Raw genomic sequence first — 17,522 nt, forward strand, 5'->3', positions numbered from 1 at the left:
GGCAAAGGTACTCCATTTGGAGTATAAGTTCATAGCACAGAAATATTATGAAAACAATGTTTTTAGTTGCTCAGGAGATTAGCATAGGATGTGATGCTCCATGTTGTTTTCAAACATAAGAACAAGAAGTGCAATAGCTCCATGATCTCCTAGCTTGTCAACAATGCATAATGATATATCTTTAGCTTAATGAATGGAGGCCCACCATGCCTGTAAAAAATGCAACAATGGTGGAATGGCTAAGTGGATCTTCTTATAATAGCAGTGAAGATCCTCACTTGTAGTCTAATACTCTTCCTGGCGAGCTTATCGAGCGTGTATTTAAAGACATGTTCGTATATACTGTTATATAAGATTGTAAATCAATTGAATCACTCATGAATAAATAGATAAATTAAAGAAGAGTACTCACTCTATGCCACGGTAAGAAATCTCAGTAGCAGTCATGACTGCCTGTTTCTTGAAAAAACTTTATTTCGACAAACCATGTACCAAATTGTACATGTAAGTCCCAACTGCACTCAGATCTTCAAATGGCACCACTAGCCATGTAACATCTCTGGCACAGATTTAATTCCAGAATGTATCTGAGGCTAATCAAAATATTCATCATTTATTCTGCTTAGATACTTGTCGCCCAAGTGCAAGCCCCGGGCAATGCTGTTAACTCTTATCTTATGCTTGCCAGTCTCCATTGCAGATGCCTGCATGAGAATATGAGATGATTAAAACAGTTAAGGGAAAAGCGAACTCTAGTGACCCAATGGAAGAAAAGAAACAACAATACACAAGAATGCAAGTAAAGAAACATTTACAGATTTACTGACAGTTATAACAGACTGCAGAAAAAATCCAGATGCTGCCCTTGTGTTTATTCACATAAACCTAGTTGTATGAATGCTTAAATATTAAGCAGAAGAAAATTCAAGCAACCAGTTTATCATTCCCATGTCAAATCGACCGAAAATTCTCAATAGCTGGCAATTATGTATCATTTCTCTATTCTGAACTAGTGAAAGTGGAAGCAATACCAGAGAATATAGGGGAGATTCTGTAAGCTCAATAAAAGGTGTTTGGTTTATCTTAGAACTTTGGCATTGAGATTCATCAGGATTACCATCCAGCAAAAAAGGTAACCCACCGATTCAGCTCATTCGAACTTGATTTGCCCAAATTAAAGTAGGCACAGAGAAAACATAAGCACCAGCATGCATGAAGATGAGATTTTAAGGCCTATACATGTTAATACTCTACGCGCACTTCTGAATTTCTCTAAATGCTGCCATGATTGATTCATCTACTTTAAAGCTACTCATACTTGCATATAACTAGATGGAAGGGTGTAATGGTTAAAATGGTTAATGAAGTTAAAAGGTTATGGCATATGTCGTCCAAACAATAATCAAGTCCAAGATGCAATTACGTTGAGCAACTTGTATTTTCTCCCTGTTTGGTAACGAGTCCGAGGCATTGCAATTCATCATTCAATACAGCCTTTATGATTTCTTTTAGCCAGGCTGCTGGCTTCCTTGTCTCTGGATATATAAAGATCTCCTGAGACTCAAATCAAGCTCTCAAGTTGTCTCTAGCTTTCCTTGTTCATAGGTCAAGCTTCCCATTCTTCATGATGTTGTATAATACTTTCCTATATCTTAGATCTTGTGGCCCCTGGATTCCCTTATGAATTTCATGATTGAGTCTGCAAAACACCTCCATTTCAGCTTCAAGAGGACTTGCAGGAGTAGCTCAAGTCACAAGAAAATTTCTCAGCAGTCAGATTTCTCATTCACCAGCCTTAGCTCAGCTGACATTCCGAGACTCATCAGAATATTGCAAGATTCATCAGAATATTGCAAGATCCATTAGCTGATATAGATTTCTCAGAGTAGATAACTTGTCATCTCTCCATAGACAAATCCGTGATGTATATTAACTTTTTGTATGCTACCTTTCCATAAAATATCACTTGTTTCAAAGGGAGTAGGATTGCTAATGGAAGAACTAGGGGAGCCAGAATTTGGATAGATCATTAGGCTGATGAGCCACTCAAAGAACTTCCTCAAATTTACTTCATGTGGTATGCTTACAAATTTTAAAACACCTGTATCAGCATATGCTTTGGAAGCTAACAATGGAAGAGCTCTGAAGAAAGGAGACTTAAAAGCAAACCATAGTATCCTCACTATGCTCAAGTAGGCTGATATAGTCAAATATGGAAATGCTTTGTATCACTGAGCACTAGAACAGCGGGACATCTTCTCATTACAGGCATGCTTTTGAACTTTCATGGGGTACCTAGCCTTCCAGGCATATGTTCAAGAACTGAATGGTTATTGCCAAAATATGACTTTCTGAAAGCCATGTATCTACAAATGTCTATATGTCTGAAATGGATAAAAAAGTAGACTAGTATTATGTGCAGAAAGGAAAAAGATGACCAAAATAGAATTTCATATACAACATAAGGAGCCTAGGACTGCCTGTTATGCTTGTCCCAAATAGTCAAGAAACGCGTAACAAGCACTAAGAGGTAAATTGAGTAACCACAAGGCTAGATGTCATATACAGGAGAAAATTGTAAGGGCCCAACGACTAGCATGAGAAAACGGGCACCAGAAAGTGATTATGGGTTATAGACCCTATTAACATAGTTTAAAATGAGTTTATAAGGGAATCAAGACAAGAATCTTGTGAATTATAAGGGAAAATAGTCTCCAAGAATGTTCATTCATAGGTTTATAAAAGATAAAAATAAGTTTCAAGATTAGGAATTTTTTATTATAACCTATGTAAACAAGTTCAGCATGCCTCAATTCCTAGGTATTTATCATTTTTTGTCCTACCAGAAAATATTGAAATGATAAAGATTCATTGCACAAAGCAATCCTATTGGCTCAACTAAAAGTAGAGAAGATAAAAACAGTCTCCATTAGCATCTAAGCTAGGTAAAAACATAATTTTTGTGCTATGATGAAGCATTTCTATTTTGCTAGCAGTGCGTCCCTACCAACAAGAAAACTTCTGCTGAAAACTATTGATTTAAATAAGATTGTTCTTCGTTTCCCTGAGTGAGATAATTTGTGTAAGCATGCCTGTGCAACTGCTAGCGCCTTGCCAATGGAAACTAGAAGTGCCAGTTGATGCTGAGATTAATAGTGAGCTTTTCTTATTTTATGAGATTAATTTCAAGTAACAAAAAGTTCCTTTAAAAAAAAAGGAATACTAACAAAAATCACTGGTCTTATTTGATGTCAGCACTATTAGTATGCCACACAGGATATATTCTTATGTTGGTCCTCTTCTTTATATGCTTCATTCTACATTCCATGTTTTGGCCATTTTAACATTGTCTGCACCCTCTCTATGTTTCCCTCTTTCAGATGATGAAAACTCTGATTAATTATCAACAAGAAATGTACAACCATTTTCATAGTAATAATATATCAACCATGGTACGCTGTACCGGCCCGAACCGGGCAGTACAGAGCGTACCATACTATACAAAAAAATCTCGTATTGTACTGTTCCGACACTATGGTAGTGTGGCACCAGTACGGGGGCGATACCGAGACAGCAAACTTTGATATCAACACTTTAGTTGCAACCTCAAAGTATGCTATACAAATAGCAAACTTATAAAGCTATAGCACCCAGGAAGATGTATGAAGAATTTAAATATAGTTTGACAAGATTTAAAATGATGTTATTTTTATCAGTAATAAGCATATACCTTCAAAGATGTAACAATTAATGAAAGCATCCAATGCCCCTAAGGATTTTCATGCTTTATCCACAGCAACATCAAAAGCAGCCTCCTTCTCTTCTTCCATATTCAGGCTGATCAATTCCCTTCAAGGAACTTGTAATCTCTGCCACCATGCTCTGAAGGACAACTTCATCACCCATCAAAACTAGCCTACAGATTACATCATCAGAAACAAATTGCAACTTAGTACAAACTTGATACAAAAAACGAAATATACAAATTTACTAAAGAAAATTCAGAGAGAGTGATTAAACACACCATAATGAGAGCAAAGGGGAAAACATTAAGAAGGAGGTCTAGTAGATGAAATAAAATATTCATTTTCAGATATATACTTAAGAAATTGATGAAATTGAAACTAAGAGTATAACAAATTCCAAACAAAAATATTTCAAAGTGGGGAAAAAAAGTAATTGAGCTCGTTCGGTTCTTTTTTTTTTAACTTGTCAAGAATGAGGTCAGTTAATTTGAAAAATAATACCTCATAAAAAACAAAAAAGACAAAATAAACTATAGCATAAATTTCCAAATAGACCAATTCTAAAAGGGATGAAGAACACCAGAATGTTCGAAAGAGCGAAAACCAACGAATGAGAATCTGGGTTTACACCCTCGCTTTCCCCTAAAGAAGAAAAAAAGAACAGAAATCCAACAAGATGTCAGAGAATAATAAAACCCATCAACTGAAACTCAACAACAACTCCAAAACAGCAGACCCTGCTCACAAAATCACTAGATTGGAATCAAGGTCAAAAAAAAAAGATTGGAGCTTTGCATTCCTACCTGCAACCACACTTTGCCAGATTGTACGCGATACCCTTTGAGATCTCATCTCCATTAGAGGTCATCAAAATTCTCTTCCCAGAACGCTCCATCGTTCCAATCTATCAGACCTACACCAACATCAAAAATAATCCACCATGACAAAAGCCAAAAAGGGTCAAAATTTCAAAGAAAACAGAGCTGAAATATAAGAACAAATCGAAATCATAACCAAACTGAAAAAATAAACAATAGAAGAAGAAGAAGAAGAAGAGGTCACATGCAAAGGTGGCACATTTTGTCCTCGGCGAACGAATAAGACGTAGCCTTCTGTCGGCGGGGCCGCGTCCCTCTCGCCTTCGTTTCGATGTGGTCTCATACAGAGACACGAGCGAGCCCGTTGCTTTGCGTCCATAGCGCAGGGGGGTGGTGGTTGCCGGAGCTGCGATTTTTAGACACTTCACGAGCTGAGAGCGGCATGGGCTGGCGTGGGTCATGCTGGACGGGTGCTGCAGACCAGCCCGATTATACTTAAAAGATGACCGGGCTATTGTGATTGGATAAATTTAGAATGGCACCAGCGGTGGTGGAAGAGGCTGCTTTGGAACATTCGGACCAATGATAAGTAGCGATGTGGCCTTTCAGGCTAACCACATGTTCAAAGAGATAAATGGTGCCACAGACTGTTGGTATATAGCCAGTCACTCTGGAAGCATCCTATAGATTAGAAAAAAATAGTTGCCTAAAGCACTTCGAGACTTATTGTTTTTTGATCTTATTGAATATATCTGTACTAAAACTGCATGAATCATCTATTCTAGCGCAACAAAAAAAAAAAAAACAATGATGGAATTGGGGTTGCATGTTCCATGCAAAAGAAGAAATCACCTTCCTTTGCATGTATATACCGTTGGATCACCCCCCGGTAGCTTTGAGAGCTGTGTGGTTGGTGATCCAATTGTAGATTCGTAAGAAGGAAGCCGAATCCTTCCTTTGCGCGAAAGATACTACCCCTATCCAGAGCGCCGAACCTTGGTTTCGGCACACCATTTGCCGGTCATATGTATCCTAAGGACTAAAAAACTAGCCTGCCCACTGGCTCAAGGAAGCGCGCATAGGGTGATCGTATTCTAGATGAACCATTTGTTCCCCCATTGCCATCCAATTTGATCTCCATAACTCCTTGCTTGGACCGGCAAAAGCTGACCCAATCCAAATGTTTGGTCCAGCTTTTGAGTGAGATGGGTATGTCATGGAGCTTTGAAATTATCCGGGACATGAGAATAGTGTCTTGTTTTGATTGTGCCATAGAGTTAGGTTATGAATGGGATACAAGGATTTTAAAGATATTCGGTCTGTTTTTAATACTAACCATGTTTACTTTAACTTGGGGTCAATCTCATGTGGCTGAAGTCATACGAGAAAAGATGGATGGTCTCAGTCCGCCATTTGGTTCAAAATTTTTTTAGAAACAACGAATAAAAAGAAGTGATTGCCCATCCATTCTAGCCCACCGATTTGCATCCTTTCAAATTGGGAGCTGGGTGGACTATGTGAGGGGGGAGGATTTCTACAGTGATAAAATTATTTCTTGTTAATTTTTTGACAAAACATAAGAGACCACGTCCCACCTTTTTTAATCAAAGGGTAGTTTAGTAAAAATATCATATAAATGTCATCGGGAAGAAATCGTTCCTATCTATCCTTCTATATTTCACCAAACATATCGAAGGATGGCTCCCTCATCCATCCTTCGTGCCAAACAGAGGGTAAGCCATTAGAGTAATAGAAGTTGGTCCAATTAAGGTTGTATTATGCAACATAGAGTTAAGTTGGGCATATGGATTAATTAAGGTTGCATATACTGGTATCTTAAGTAGAATTGCTGGCGGTAGAGCTATTGCCGGCTCTAATCTTCTTGCCTCTCGATAGAAGAAGTTAGTATTATTCTTATTATCTTGACAGGGTTATTTGTCTAGATTGTACATCACAAAATGGGTTTGAAGAGAAATTGAAGGCCGCCATGTCTGAATGTTTTTTTCAATATATATATATATATATATATTATGCATGTGTACTATAGATGCACATGCATGCATGTATGTATGTGTTAGAGTAAGTGGCTACTGAGGTATTCTTATTTGAGTGGTACACTGATATTCTAACGGAATGGAGCGACGCGATAATATATGTTTATTTTTGGAATAATTATGTACTATTTTATTTTACCAGAGATGCTGATAGGGATTGAGACTCTGGAGTTAGGATTTAACTATAAATATTTTGTAAACCTTGTTATTTGAGAGATAATGAAAATTACAGCCGTTTTGCTCCCATGGACGTATATGCACGTTGCCAAACCACATAAATTCCTGGTATTGTTCTGTATCATCGTATCATGTGATTTGCGCAACAACCGACATCAAAGCAACGAGAAGAGGTTTCCCTGGGGCCGGGGCTTTTGGGTTTGTGTCTTCTCTTCCCAAAGCCGGAAACGTGAAGAAGCTTTTTCTTCTCCACGGTGGGTTCCCAAGCGGAATCATCTCTCCCGTGGGTTCTTAGGTGGCATCCTTCCCAAGCTGTAAACAAAAAAAAGAAAAGAAAAAGGAAAGGCTTCACGTGAAGGGAAAAACATTAATCATCTTCTTCCAGTGTTCTTCTTCTCGTTTTGGGCGTGTTTTCTCCCAAGTCTCATCGCATCAGCAGTGGAGCGAGAGAGAGAAGGAACGAAGGCCCAGCGGTTTTTTTGGGCACTGTGCTTCACGTGGAAGGGGACTCGGGGGTTTCTTCTTTCCAAACTGAAACCCCAAGTCTCTCTTTTCCCGCGGATCCTCGGTTCTTCAGGTGTCTCCCGAGGAAGAAGGAGAGGAGCCGTGCGAGTGTTCCGCCCACGCCCGTCTCTGCCTGCGTCTGCGCCACTGCCACAGTGTCCAGATCTTGTGGAGGAGGAGGACGACCGCGCGAGTGCTTTTTTTTTTTGCTTAGGAAAAAAGGGAAGGAGGGGAGGAAGGAACAAACCCACCCCGCGTAGCAGCCCCCACTAGGTCTCCGCCTCGTCAGAAGAATGTTCGATGCGTGCAGAAATGGCCGTGTGTTGGGCACCCCGACCGATTTTACTCATGCCCTCCCCACCTGTGGGCCCGGCTCAGCTACCCCTTTGGGCTCTGGTTCGAGTCCCACGTGTGAGTACATCACACCTGGCACCACCCTGGCTACTAGAGGTCCAAGAAGCATTCCTATGCCTCATGTCCAAGCAGTGGCCGAAGCCACATTTTAATCAACGTCGCAGCGACTCGAACTTGGGACCATGAGGATAGAAATTTCGTCCAGTACCATTAGGCTACCACCTTGGTGGCCGCGCATCCGTCCGACGCCGTTCATGTTTTCAGGAGCGCTATTTGGTATATTTTTATTTTTATCAGATCCTTTTTTTTCTATTTTATTTTGCAAAAAGATAAGATTGCAGAGATGTCTTGCGAAGTTTGATGTGATAAAGTTCGATGGAACTGAAAATTTCGGGCTATGGCAGAGAAGGGTAAAGAATTTTAGTATTGCAGAGTATGGTGAAGGCCCTGTATGGGAAGAAACTAGATGACATAGGTGATGCAGAGTGAAAGGAATTGGAGGCTAAGGCTGTTTTAAATATACAACTTTGTCTGGCTGATGATGTAATGTATCATGTCATAGACGAGAAATTTCCGGTAGTAATTTGGTCGAAATTGGAGAGTCGGTATATGTCCAAGTCGTTGACGAACAAGCTCTATCTTAAGTAGAAATTGTATGGTCTTAAGATGGCGGAGGGTGCTAATTTAAGCCAATATATTAACGTATTCAATCAGATTATCAGTGATCTATGGCAAGTTGATGTGAAGTTCGAAGACAAAGACAAGGTGTTGATGTTATTGCAGTCTTTACCCGCTTCTCCTACGTACGAAAATTTGGTTACAACTCTGAGTTAGAGACCCTAGAGTTAGAGAACATTATTGGAGCCTTGTTAGGTTTTCATCAGAGGAAGAAAGCCAGTGATGAGAGTTCTCAGAGAGAAGGCTTAGTGGTGAAGGGTAACCAAGAGTGTGGAAGAAGCAACATAAGGAATGGATCAAATCGCAGTAAATCTCGGTCTAAATCCAGAAAAAAAAAAGGGCATAACGTGCTACAAGTATGGCAAACAAGGTCACATAAAACAAAATTGTCCTAAGAGGAAGAAGGGTAAATATGATGACAGATCTAGGGTCATCTAAGTCTGCAAATATAGTGAAAGAAGACACATATATTAGTGACGGTGATATACTTTCAGTTTCATCCAGTTCAGATCATCTCGTAGATTCTTAGATTCTAGATTCAACATGTTCTTATCACATGACACTCAATAAAGATTGGTTTGACACCTACAGGTTAGTTAATTCTGGTTCTGTTTTAATGGGTTATGATGTATCTTGCAAAGTCATTGGAATATGGAATATCAGAATTACTATGTTTGATGGTGTGGTTAGAATATTGTGTGATGTTAGACATGTTTTAGATTTCAGAAAAAATCTGATTTCATTGGGTACCTTAGACTCTAACGGGTTTTGTTACAAGTCTCAAGGTGGAGTAATGAAGGTTAGTATAGGTGCTATGATAGTGATGAAGGGGCACAAAGTAGTAGGAAATATCTACAGGTTGATAGGAACTACCATTGTAGGTGGAGTTGCTGCTGCAGAATCTGAGTCTGATAATACATTCTTATGGCATATGCGTTTGAGTCATATGAGTGAACATGGTATGTAGGGACTGCATAAAAGAAATCTCCTGAAGGATGTTAAAACTTGCAAACTGGATTTCTGCAAGTACTGTGCTCTTAAAAAATAGAATAGGGTACAATTCAGGACAGCCACGCACAAGACAGAGGGTATTCTTGACTATGTTTATATAGATGTTTGGGGACCAGTCAGAGTACAATCACGGGGTGGATATACATATTTTGTAACTTTTATTGATGATTTGTCGAAAAATGTCTGAGTGTACTTTATGCAGCACAAGTCAAGGGCAAAGGCAGTGAATATGGCATGCTTCTTGATCAACAGGTCACCGAGGGCAGCACTAGATGGTAAGGTTACAGAGGAGGTATGGACAGGTAATGAGGTAGACTACTCAGGTTTGAGAGTGTTTGGATGTCCTGCCCACGTGCATATTTCTAGTGAGGAGAGGTCAAAGCTAGACCCGAAGTCTAAACAATGTATCTTTTTGGAGTATCAGAATGGGGTGAAAGGGTACAAGCTTTGGGATCCGAAGGCAAACAAGGTGATGATCAGCAGAGATGTGGTTTTTGATGAGAAAGTCATGTTGAAGAGTACTCAAGAAGAAGAGAAGTAGGTGTCAGAAAGTTGTAGCAGCAATAAGCAGGTGGTGCAGGTGGAGTTAGAAAGTTCTGTTAAGAAGAATAATGTTTAGGGTACAAAGAATTCTACCTCAGCAGATCAAGAGCATCACAATATAGCCACAGACAGACCCAAGCGCACTATCAAGCCACCAACCAGGTATGATTTTGAAGATTTGGTTTCCTATGCATTAATCATTAGCAGTGGAGATCCTACTACTTTTCAGGAGGCAGTTCACAGCTAGGAGAAAAGCAGATGGATGGGTGCTATGATGGAGGAGATAGAATCTTTGAATAAAAATCAGAATTGAAAGTTGGTGGAGCTTCCGGAGGGAAAGAGAGCAATAAGATGCAAGTAGGTGTTCAAGAAAAAAGAAAGCAATATCAGAAAAAGAAGAAAAAAGTTTAAGGCACGTCTGATAGCAAAGGGATACTCACAGAGAGCTGAGATTGACTATGATGAGATTTTCTTCCTAGTGGTCAGACACACTTCCATCAAGATAGTGTTGGCATTGGTAGCACATTATGATATGGAGTTAGAGCAGATGGATATGAAGATAGTTTTTCTTCATAGTGAGTTGGAGAAGCAAATTTACATGCAGCAACCAGAAGGATTTTCTGAACCTACATAGGAGCACTTAGTTTTTGACTTGAGGAAGTCACTTTATGGGTTGAAGCAGTCTCCGAGACAGTGGTACAAGCATTTTGACTCCTACATGATTCGGATTGGCTACAGGAGATGTGAGTATGACTGTTGTGTTTATGTGAGGAGCCTTAATGATGTTTTTTTATTTTTCTGTTACTTTATATGGATGATATGTTGATTGCTGCGAAGAGTATGATTGAAGTCAACAAGTTGAAGACTTTGTTGAGTAGAGAGTTTGACATTAAGGATTTGGGCGCGGCTAAGAAGATTCTTAGGATAAAGATTCGTAGGGACAGAGATTTCAGAAAATTATGGTTATCTCAAGGTAGTTATATACAGAAGGTGTTGGAGAGGTTCAGCATTGATAACACGAAGCCAGTGAGCATACCTTTAGCGAATCATTTCAAATTGTCCACCTCGCAGTACCCGAAGACAGAGAAAGAAATTGAAGATATGTCAAAGGTGCCATATGCAGTAGGATGTCTGATGTATGCTACGGTTTGTACTAGGCCGAATTTGGCGCATACAATTAGCGCAGTGAGCAAGTTTATGGCGAATCCAAGAAGACAACATTGGGATGCAGTCGAGTAGATTTTCAGATATTTGAGGGGTACTACAGACTATGGTATCATGTTTGTCAGACAACAGAATGATCCTTCAGTCGTGGGGTATGTTGATGCAGATTATACAGGGGACTTGGATGACAGGAGGTCGACTACAAGCTATGTATTCACTCTTGCATGAGGGCATATTAGTTGGAGGTTTATGGTTCAGTCTCTAGTTGCACTATCTACGACTGAGTCAGAGTATATGGCAGTGGCTGAGGTTGCTAGGGAAGCATTGTGGTTGACGGAATTAGTCAAGGATGTGGAGTGATTGATTAAAACCCTATTTGATTTTGATGAGATCAAAGCAATTGAGTATATTTCTTGTTTACTAATGAATTCAATTAAGTGTTTCAGTGAAAATCTTGTCTAAGTGTCTCAAGACTTGGTTCATAATTTTTGGATAAGTTAAGAAGACAGCTTGAACCAAAGTCTGAGACTCGAGTCGACTCCAGAGTATCACGAGTCGACTCCAAGCGTATCAAGTTCACTGGCACGGGCTCGAGTCGACTCCAGATCTGTACGAGTCGACTCCGACTGAGAACAGACAGAAGAACAGAAAGCTTCAACTCAGAACCTGTCAACGAGTCGACTCCCAAAGTGCGCGAGTCGACTCCGATGTTCACCGAGTCGACTCCAGGATAGTAAGAGTCGACTCCAAGAGGAACACAAAGAAAAAGTTAGAGAGCAGTTTTCGGGTCTGAGATTCGAGTCGACTCCAGTGAAACGCGAGTCGACTCCGATGGATGGCAAGTCGACTCCAAAGAAGGTGAGAGTCGACTCTCAGAGGAACACAAGAAAAAGTCAGAGAGCAATTTTCGGACTCTGAGATTCGAGTCGACTCCCGCAATATGCGAGTCGACTCCAAGACTCCGCGACCATCAACAGACAGAAGACCAAGTTACTGCCTCTGAGATTCGAGTCGACTCCCAGACAGCTCGAGTCGACTCCAAGACAGCTTCACATCAAAAAGGCAGAAGATCAAGTTTCGGAAACTGAGAGCCGAGTCGACTCCGAGGAAGTTCGAGTCGACTCCAAGACTGGACGAGCCAAAAGACAGAGAATCGGGAGTTCGGGCTCTGAGATTCGAGTCGACTCCCAGGACAGTCGAGTCGACTCGAGTGGATCAAATTCAAAATTGGATCCACGGACTTCAGTGGATGAGCCGACTCCGAAATTGCTAAGTCAGCTCCAGAAGTTGGCGAGTCGACTCCAGATCAAGACGAGTCGACTCCCAGTCGTGAAGGCAACTTTAATTCAAATCTGGAACAGTTGTCGAGTCGACTCCGGAAAAGCTTGAGTCGACTCCCGCTACAGCCGAGTCGACTCCTGATCGCGCGAGTCGACTCTAACCCACCAACGGACACATTGTCAGGCTGCGCAGAGTGTGCAGAACGGGCAGAAAAAGCTCTCTAACGGCTAGTTTCCGTGGGGGTTGGTTTAAATAGCCACAGAAGACTGTAGCAAGGCAGAGAAGAACCATTCCACTCCAACTAATCAAGCATTCAAGCTCTGCAACGTGTTCTTCAACGAAAAAGAGGAAGATCTGCATTTACTGCATCCACCTACATCTTCCCAGCAATTAAAGCCTTCTCCTCCTGCATTCAAGTCGACTACTCACTCAAGAGGAGACCAGAAGTTTAAGAAGCCATTCCTCTTCTCCAACCTAAAAGCGTTTGAGGCTTCTTAACTTCATTTATTGTTCATATTGTCTTTTATCTGCTTTTGAGAAGCTGTATTTTTCTGTTTCTTCTTTTTATTTACACATTGTATTTGCTTGGTTCAATCGGGGGATTGAATCAAGGGGATTGAGGTTGGTTGGTGAGCCGAGTGTAAAACCAACGTGTGTAAGGGTTCGATTGTGACCCCGAGAAAACAATCGGGGTGGTTCTAGTCGGTGAGCCTGGAAAAACCGACCGAGTTCGTTGTGAGCTCGTAAAACAACAAGTTTGGTTGTGAGCTTAGAAAACAACCGGCTGTAATCCAAGGGGGGTTATAGTGAATTCCCAAGTGAGACTTGGGGAGTGGACGTAGGAGCAAGGGTTAGCTCCGAACCACTATAAAACTTGGTGTTTGTGATTGCGTGTCTCTATTCTTCTTCCTTTCATATCACTCACAGCACATAGTAATTAATTAAATAACTTACACTAGTTTTAATTACTTATCCACATCGTTTTAAATATCCAAATTATTTTAAAACCCAATTCACCCCCCCCCCCCCCTCTTGGGTTGTCTATCTGGGCAACAAGTGGTATCAGAGCCTAAACTCTTCCACCCAAGAGTTAAAAGATCAAAATGACAACCCCATTTGGATCTTCCCACATTGAGGGTCAGTCCACCCAAAGACCCCCTTTCTTTAATGGATCCGACTACTCATACTGGAAGGCTAGGATGAGAATATTCATCCAAGCCCAAGACTATGAGATGTGGACCATTGTAGTAAATGGCCCATACATCCCATCCACATATGTAGAGGGTATCACGGTACCCAAATTAGAAAAGGATTGGGATGAACATGACATGAGAAAGGCACAACTAAATTCTAAAGCTATGAATGTGTTTTACTGTGCCTTAGACAGAAATGAATTCAATAGGGTCTCTACTTGCAACTCTGCAAAAGAGATCTGGGATAGACTTGAAGTGACCCATGAGGGCACAAATCAAGTTAAAGAATCCAAAATTAATATATTGGTTCATAAGTATGAACTATTTAAAATGGATTCTAATGAGACAATCACTAGCATGTTCACTAGGTTTACTGACATTGTCAATGGCCTAAAAAGCCTTGGCAAGAACTATACTAACAGTGAGCTTGTCAGGAAAATCCTTCGGTGTCTACCAAGGTCGTGGGAAGCTAAAGTGACGGCAATCCAAGAAGCCAAGGACTTGAACAAATTACCACTCGAGGAGCTTCTTGGATCCTTAATGACGCACGAGCTAACCATGAAGCAACACAACGAGGAAGAGTCCTCCCACAAGAAAAAGGTAATAGCTCTGAAATCTACTTCATCTAACAAGGAATTATCTTGCAGTAGCAGCAGTGAAGGAGAAGAACATGAGGAAGATGATGGTGAGGCACTTCTTGTGCGCAAGTTCAAAAAATTCATCAACCACAAGAAGGATTATCATCAAAGGAGAGGCCCCTCAAATTCCTACCGCAAGGACAAAGGTAAGGAAAGGGAAAATGAGGGGATTGGGTGCTATGAGTGCAAAAAGCCGGGACACATCAGAGCTGAGTGTCCCTTACTAAAGAAGGGCAGCAAGTACAAGAAGAAGAAAACCCTTGTCACCACCCTATCGGACTCCGACACATCATCTTCATCATCGGATGAAGAACAAGAAGAGAAGGCCAATTTCTGCTTCATGGCCAATGAAAATGAGGTAACTTCCGAAACACAGCTTGATTTTACATTTGATGAACTTTATGATGCTTTTAATGAATTAATGATAGAATATAAGGCAATAAATCTTAAGAATAAAGAACTAAAAATAACTAATCAATCATACCTACATAAATACGATAAATTAGTTAAGGATAAGGATTTAATCACCAAAAAAAATATAGAACTTAAGACAAGCAACCAGCTTTTAACTCAAAAGACTAATACCTTAACTAAAGATAATGAAAAACTAACTAAGGAATTTTCAGAATTTAAAAACCATAAACAAATCTTAAACAAGGATCTAACAAACAAACTAAATGATCTAAAAACAGAAAATCAAACACTAACTAAAGAACTTAACAAATATAAACCCTTAGTTGAAAAATTTACATATAGTTCTGAAAAGTTAAATATGATACTCAATAGTCAACGAGCAGTATTTAATAAAGCGGGTTTAGGATATAAACCAAGAAATAAACAAAAACTTCTTAGTAACTTCTTTGTTAAAGCTGGGGAAACTAAAACTAAGAAAATAACCTGCTTTTGTTGTGGAACTATAGGTCATAAAGCAAATGTGTGTAATTTTAGGAAAGGTAAATCAAGAAGAAAAATTAAAAGGGTATGGGTTCCAAAAGGAACCAACTTGACTAACCATGAAGGACCCAAGAAAACTTGGGTACCTAAGTTGACATGATTTGCTTGTGTAGGAGTGTCTTGCAGCCAAGGTCAACAAAAACTGCTGGTATTTGGATAGTGGCTGCTCAAGGCACATGACGGGTGATAAGGATCAATTTTTCACCCTTGAAGCTAAGAAGGGAGGTGCTGTGACTTTTGGAGACAACAACCAAGGTCACATCATTGGTATTGGTAAAGTTCAAATCACCCCTTCAACTTTTATAGATAATGTTAGATATGTTGATGGTCTTAAGCATAACTTGTTAAGCATTAGTCAATTATGTGACAAAGGATATGATGTTATGTTTAAACCATCACTATGCATTATAACAAACCCTAATGACAATAGTTTAGTTTTTAAAGGAATTAGACGTGGAAATGTATATGTTGTTGACCTAGAAGATCTTGCAAAACATAACCAATGTTTAATTGTTAATGAAACTAAAGATAATGATGCCAGTTGGTTATGGCACCGTAAGTTAGGTCATGCAAGCATGGACACAATAACTAAACTAGTTAAAAGAGATTCCGTGATAGGTTTGCCAAAATTAAAATTTGAAAAGAACAAAATATGTGAAGCATGTCAATTTGGCAAACAATCTAGGAACTCATTTAAATCCATAAAATGTGTCTCTACCTCTAGGCCTCTAGAATTATTACACATGGACCTATTCGGACCAACTAGAACAACAAGCCTAGGTGGAAATAAATATGGTCTAGTTATTGTAGATGATTACTCTAGGTACACATGGGTCATGTTCCTAGCACATAAGGATCAAGCATTTTCTGTTTTTAAGAAGTTCCATAAGGAAGTAACAAATGCTAGAGAGTCTTCAGTCATAGCCATTAGAAGTGACCATGGAACTGAATTCGAAAATCAGTCATTTGAAAAATTTTGTAGTAAAAAGGGGATAACCCATAATTTTTCTGCACCTAGGACACCACAACAAAATGGAGTTGTGGAAAGGAAAAATAGGACTCTAGAGGAAATGGCTAGAACTATGTTATGTGAAAGTAACCTCCCTAAGTACTTTTGGGGAGAAGCCATTAATACTTCTTGCCATATATTAAATAGAGTTTTATTAAGACCCATCATAAAGAAAACACCTTATGAACTTTGGAAAAACAGAAAACCAAAGGTTAATTACTTTCATGTTTTTGGATGTAGGTGTTTTGTTCATAATAATGGGAAAGATAATCTAGGTAAATTTGACTCTAAATCGGATAAAGGAATATTCTTAGGTTACTCTACAACTAGTAAAGCCTATAGAGTCTTTAATAAAAGAACCTTAGTTATAGAAGAATCTATACATGTTGTATTTGATGACTCTAGTGACATCTCCTCTAGTAAGAAAGTTAATTTTGATGATGATGTTGAAATTCTTGAAGAAAAGATAGATGAGATGGCATTACAAGATGATAATCAAAAGCTGAGTGAAGGAGCATCATCAAGCCAAGAGGCTATTGTGGATCATGGGCTAACTAAAGCTTGGAGGTATGCTCACGGGCATCCTAAGAAACTAATTCTAGATGATCCATCTCAACCGGTTAGGACTAGAGCATCCCTTAGAAATTTAAATAACCATCTAGCTTTTGTCTCACACTTTGAGCCCAAACACATAGAAGAGGCCGAAAATGATGTAAATTGGATAAATGCAATGCAAGAAGAATTAAACCAATTTACTAGAAACAAGGTATGGAATCTAATAGAGAGACCTTCTGAATATCCTATTATAGGCACGAAATGGATTTATAAAAATAAACTTGATGAAAATGGAATTGTTATAAGGAATAAGGCTAGACTAGTAACAAAGGGTTATAATCAAGAAGAAGGTATAGATTTTGATGAAACCTTTGCTCCTGTAGCTAGACTTGAGGCTATTAGACTATTATTAGCATATGCATGCTCTAAGGACTTCAAACTTTTTCAAATGGATGTAAAAAGTGCATTTTTAAATGGGTATATTAATGAGGAGGTATATGTAGAACAACCTCCTGGTTTTGAAAATCATCAATACCCTAATCATGTATATAAACTGAACAAAGCACTTTATGGTTTAAAACAAGCACCTAGAGCATGGTATGAGAGACTTAGCAAATTCCTATTAGAACATGAATTCTCTAAGGGAAATGTAGATACAACCCTATTTCTGAAAAAGCAAAACAAAGATATGTTATTAGTACAGATTTATGTTGATGATATCATTTTCGGTGCTACTAACAATCGCCTCTGCGAAGAATTTGCTGATTTGATGCAGAGTGAGTTTGAGATGAGCATGATGGGAGAGCTGAACTACTTCCTCGGGCTTCAAATCAAACAGTCTGA

At 39.4% G+C, this 17,522-nt stretch overlaps 1 long non-coding RNA gene across 4 annotated transcripts; it reads right to left on the reverse strand.

The window, feature by feature from the left end:
• LOC120113007 (uncharacterized) lies at window positions 1-4,959 on the reverse strand. Of its 4 annotated transcripts, none has more exons than XR_015976969.2 (4): window positions 4,550-4,757; window positions 3,731-3,916; window positions 413-704; window positions 1-210 (listed from the first exon to the last, which is right to left on the reverse strand). It is a non-coding gene; the product is annotated as an uncharacterized LOC120113007 (long non-coding RNA). The 4 variants fall into 4 exon arrangements; XR_005514735.3 differs by lacking the exon at window positions 1-210 and adding an exon at window positions 4,809-4,959 and having other exon boundaries at window positions 395-704; window positions 4,550-4,659; XR_005514736.3 differs by lacking the exon at window positions 1-210 and adding an exon at window positions 4,809-4,883 and having other exon boundaries at window positions 395-704; window positions 4,550-4,650.
• Window positions 4,960-17,522: the final 12,563 nt, after the last annotated feature.

This window comes from Phoenix dactylifera, chromosome 4, assembly GCF_051530095.1.
Source record: "Phoenix dactylifera cultivar Ajwa chromosome 4, Ajwa_hap1_PhDact_Kaust_v1.1, whole genome shotgun sequence".
Lineage (NCBI taxonomy): Eukaryota > Viridiplantae > Streptophyta > Magnoliopsida > Arecales > Arecaceae > Phoenix > Phoenix dactylifera.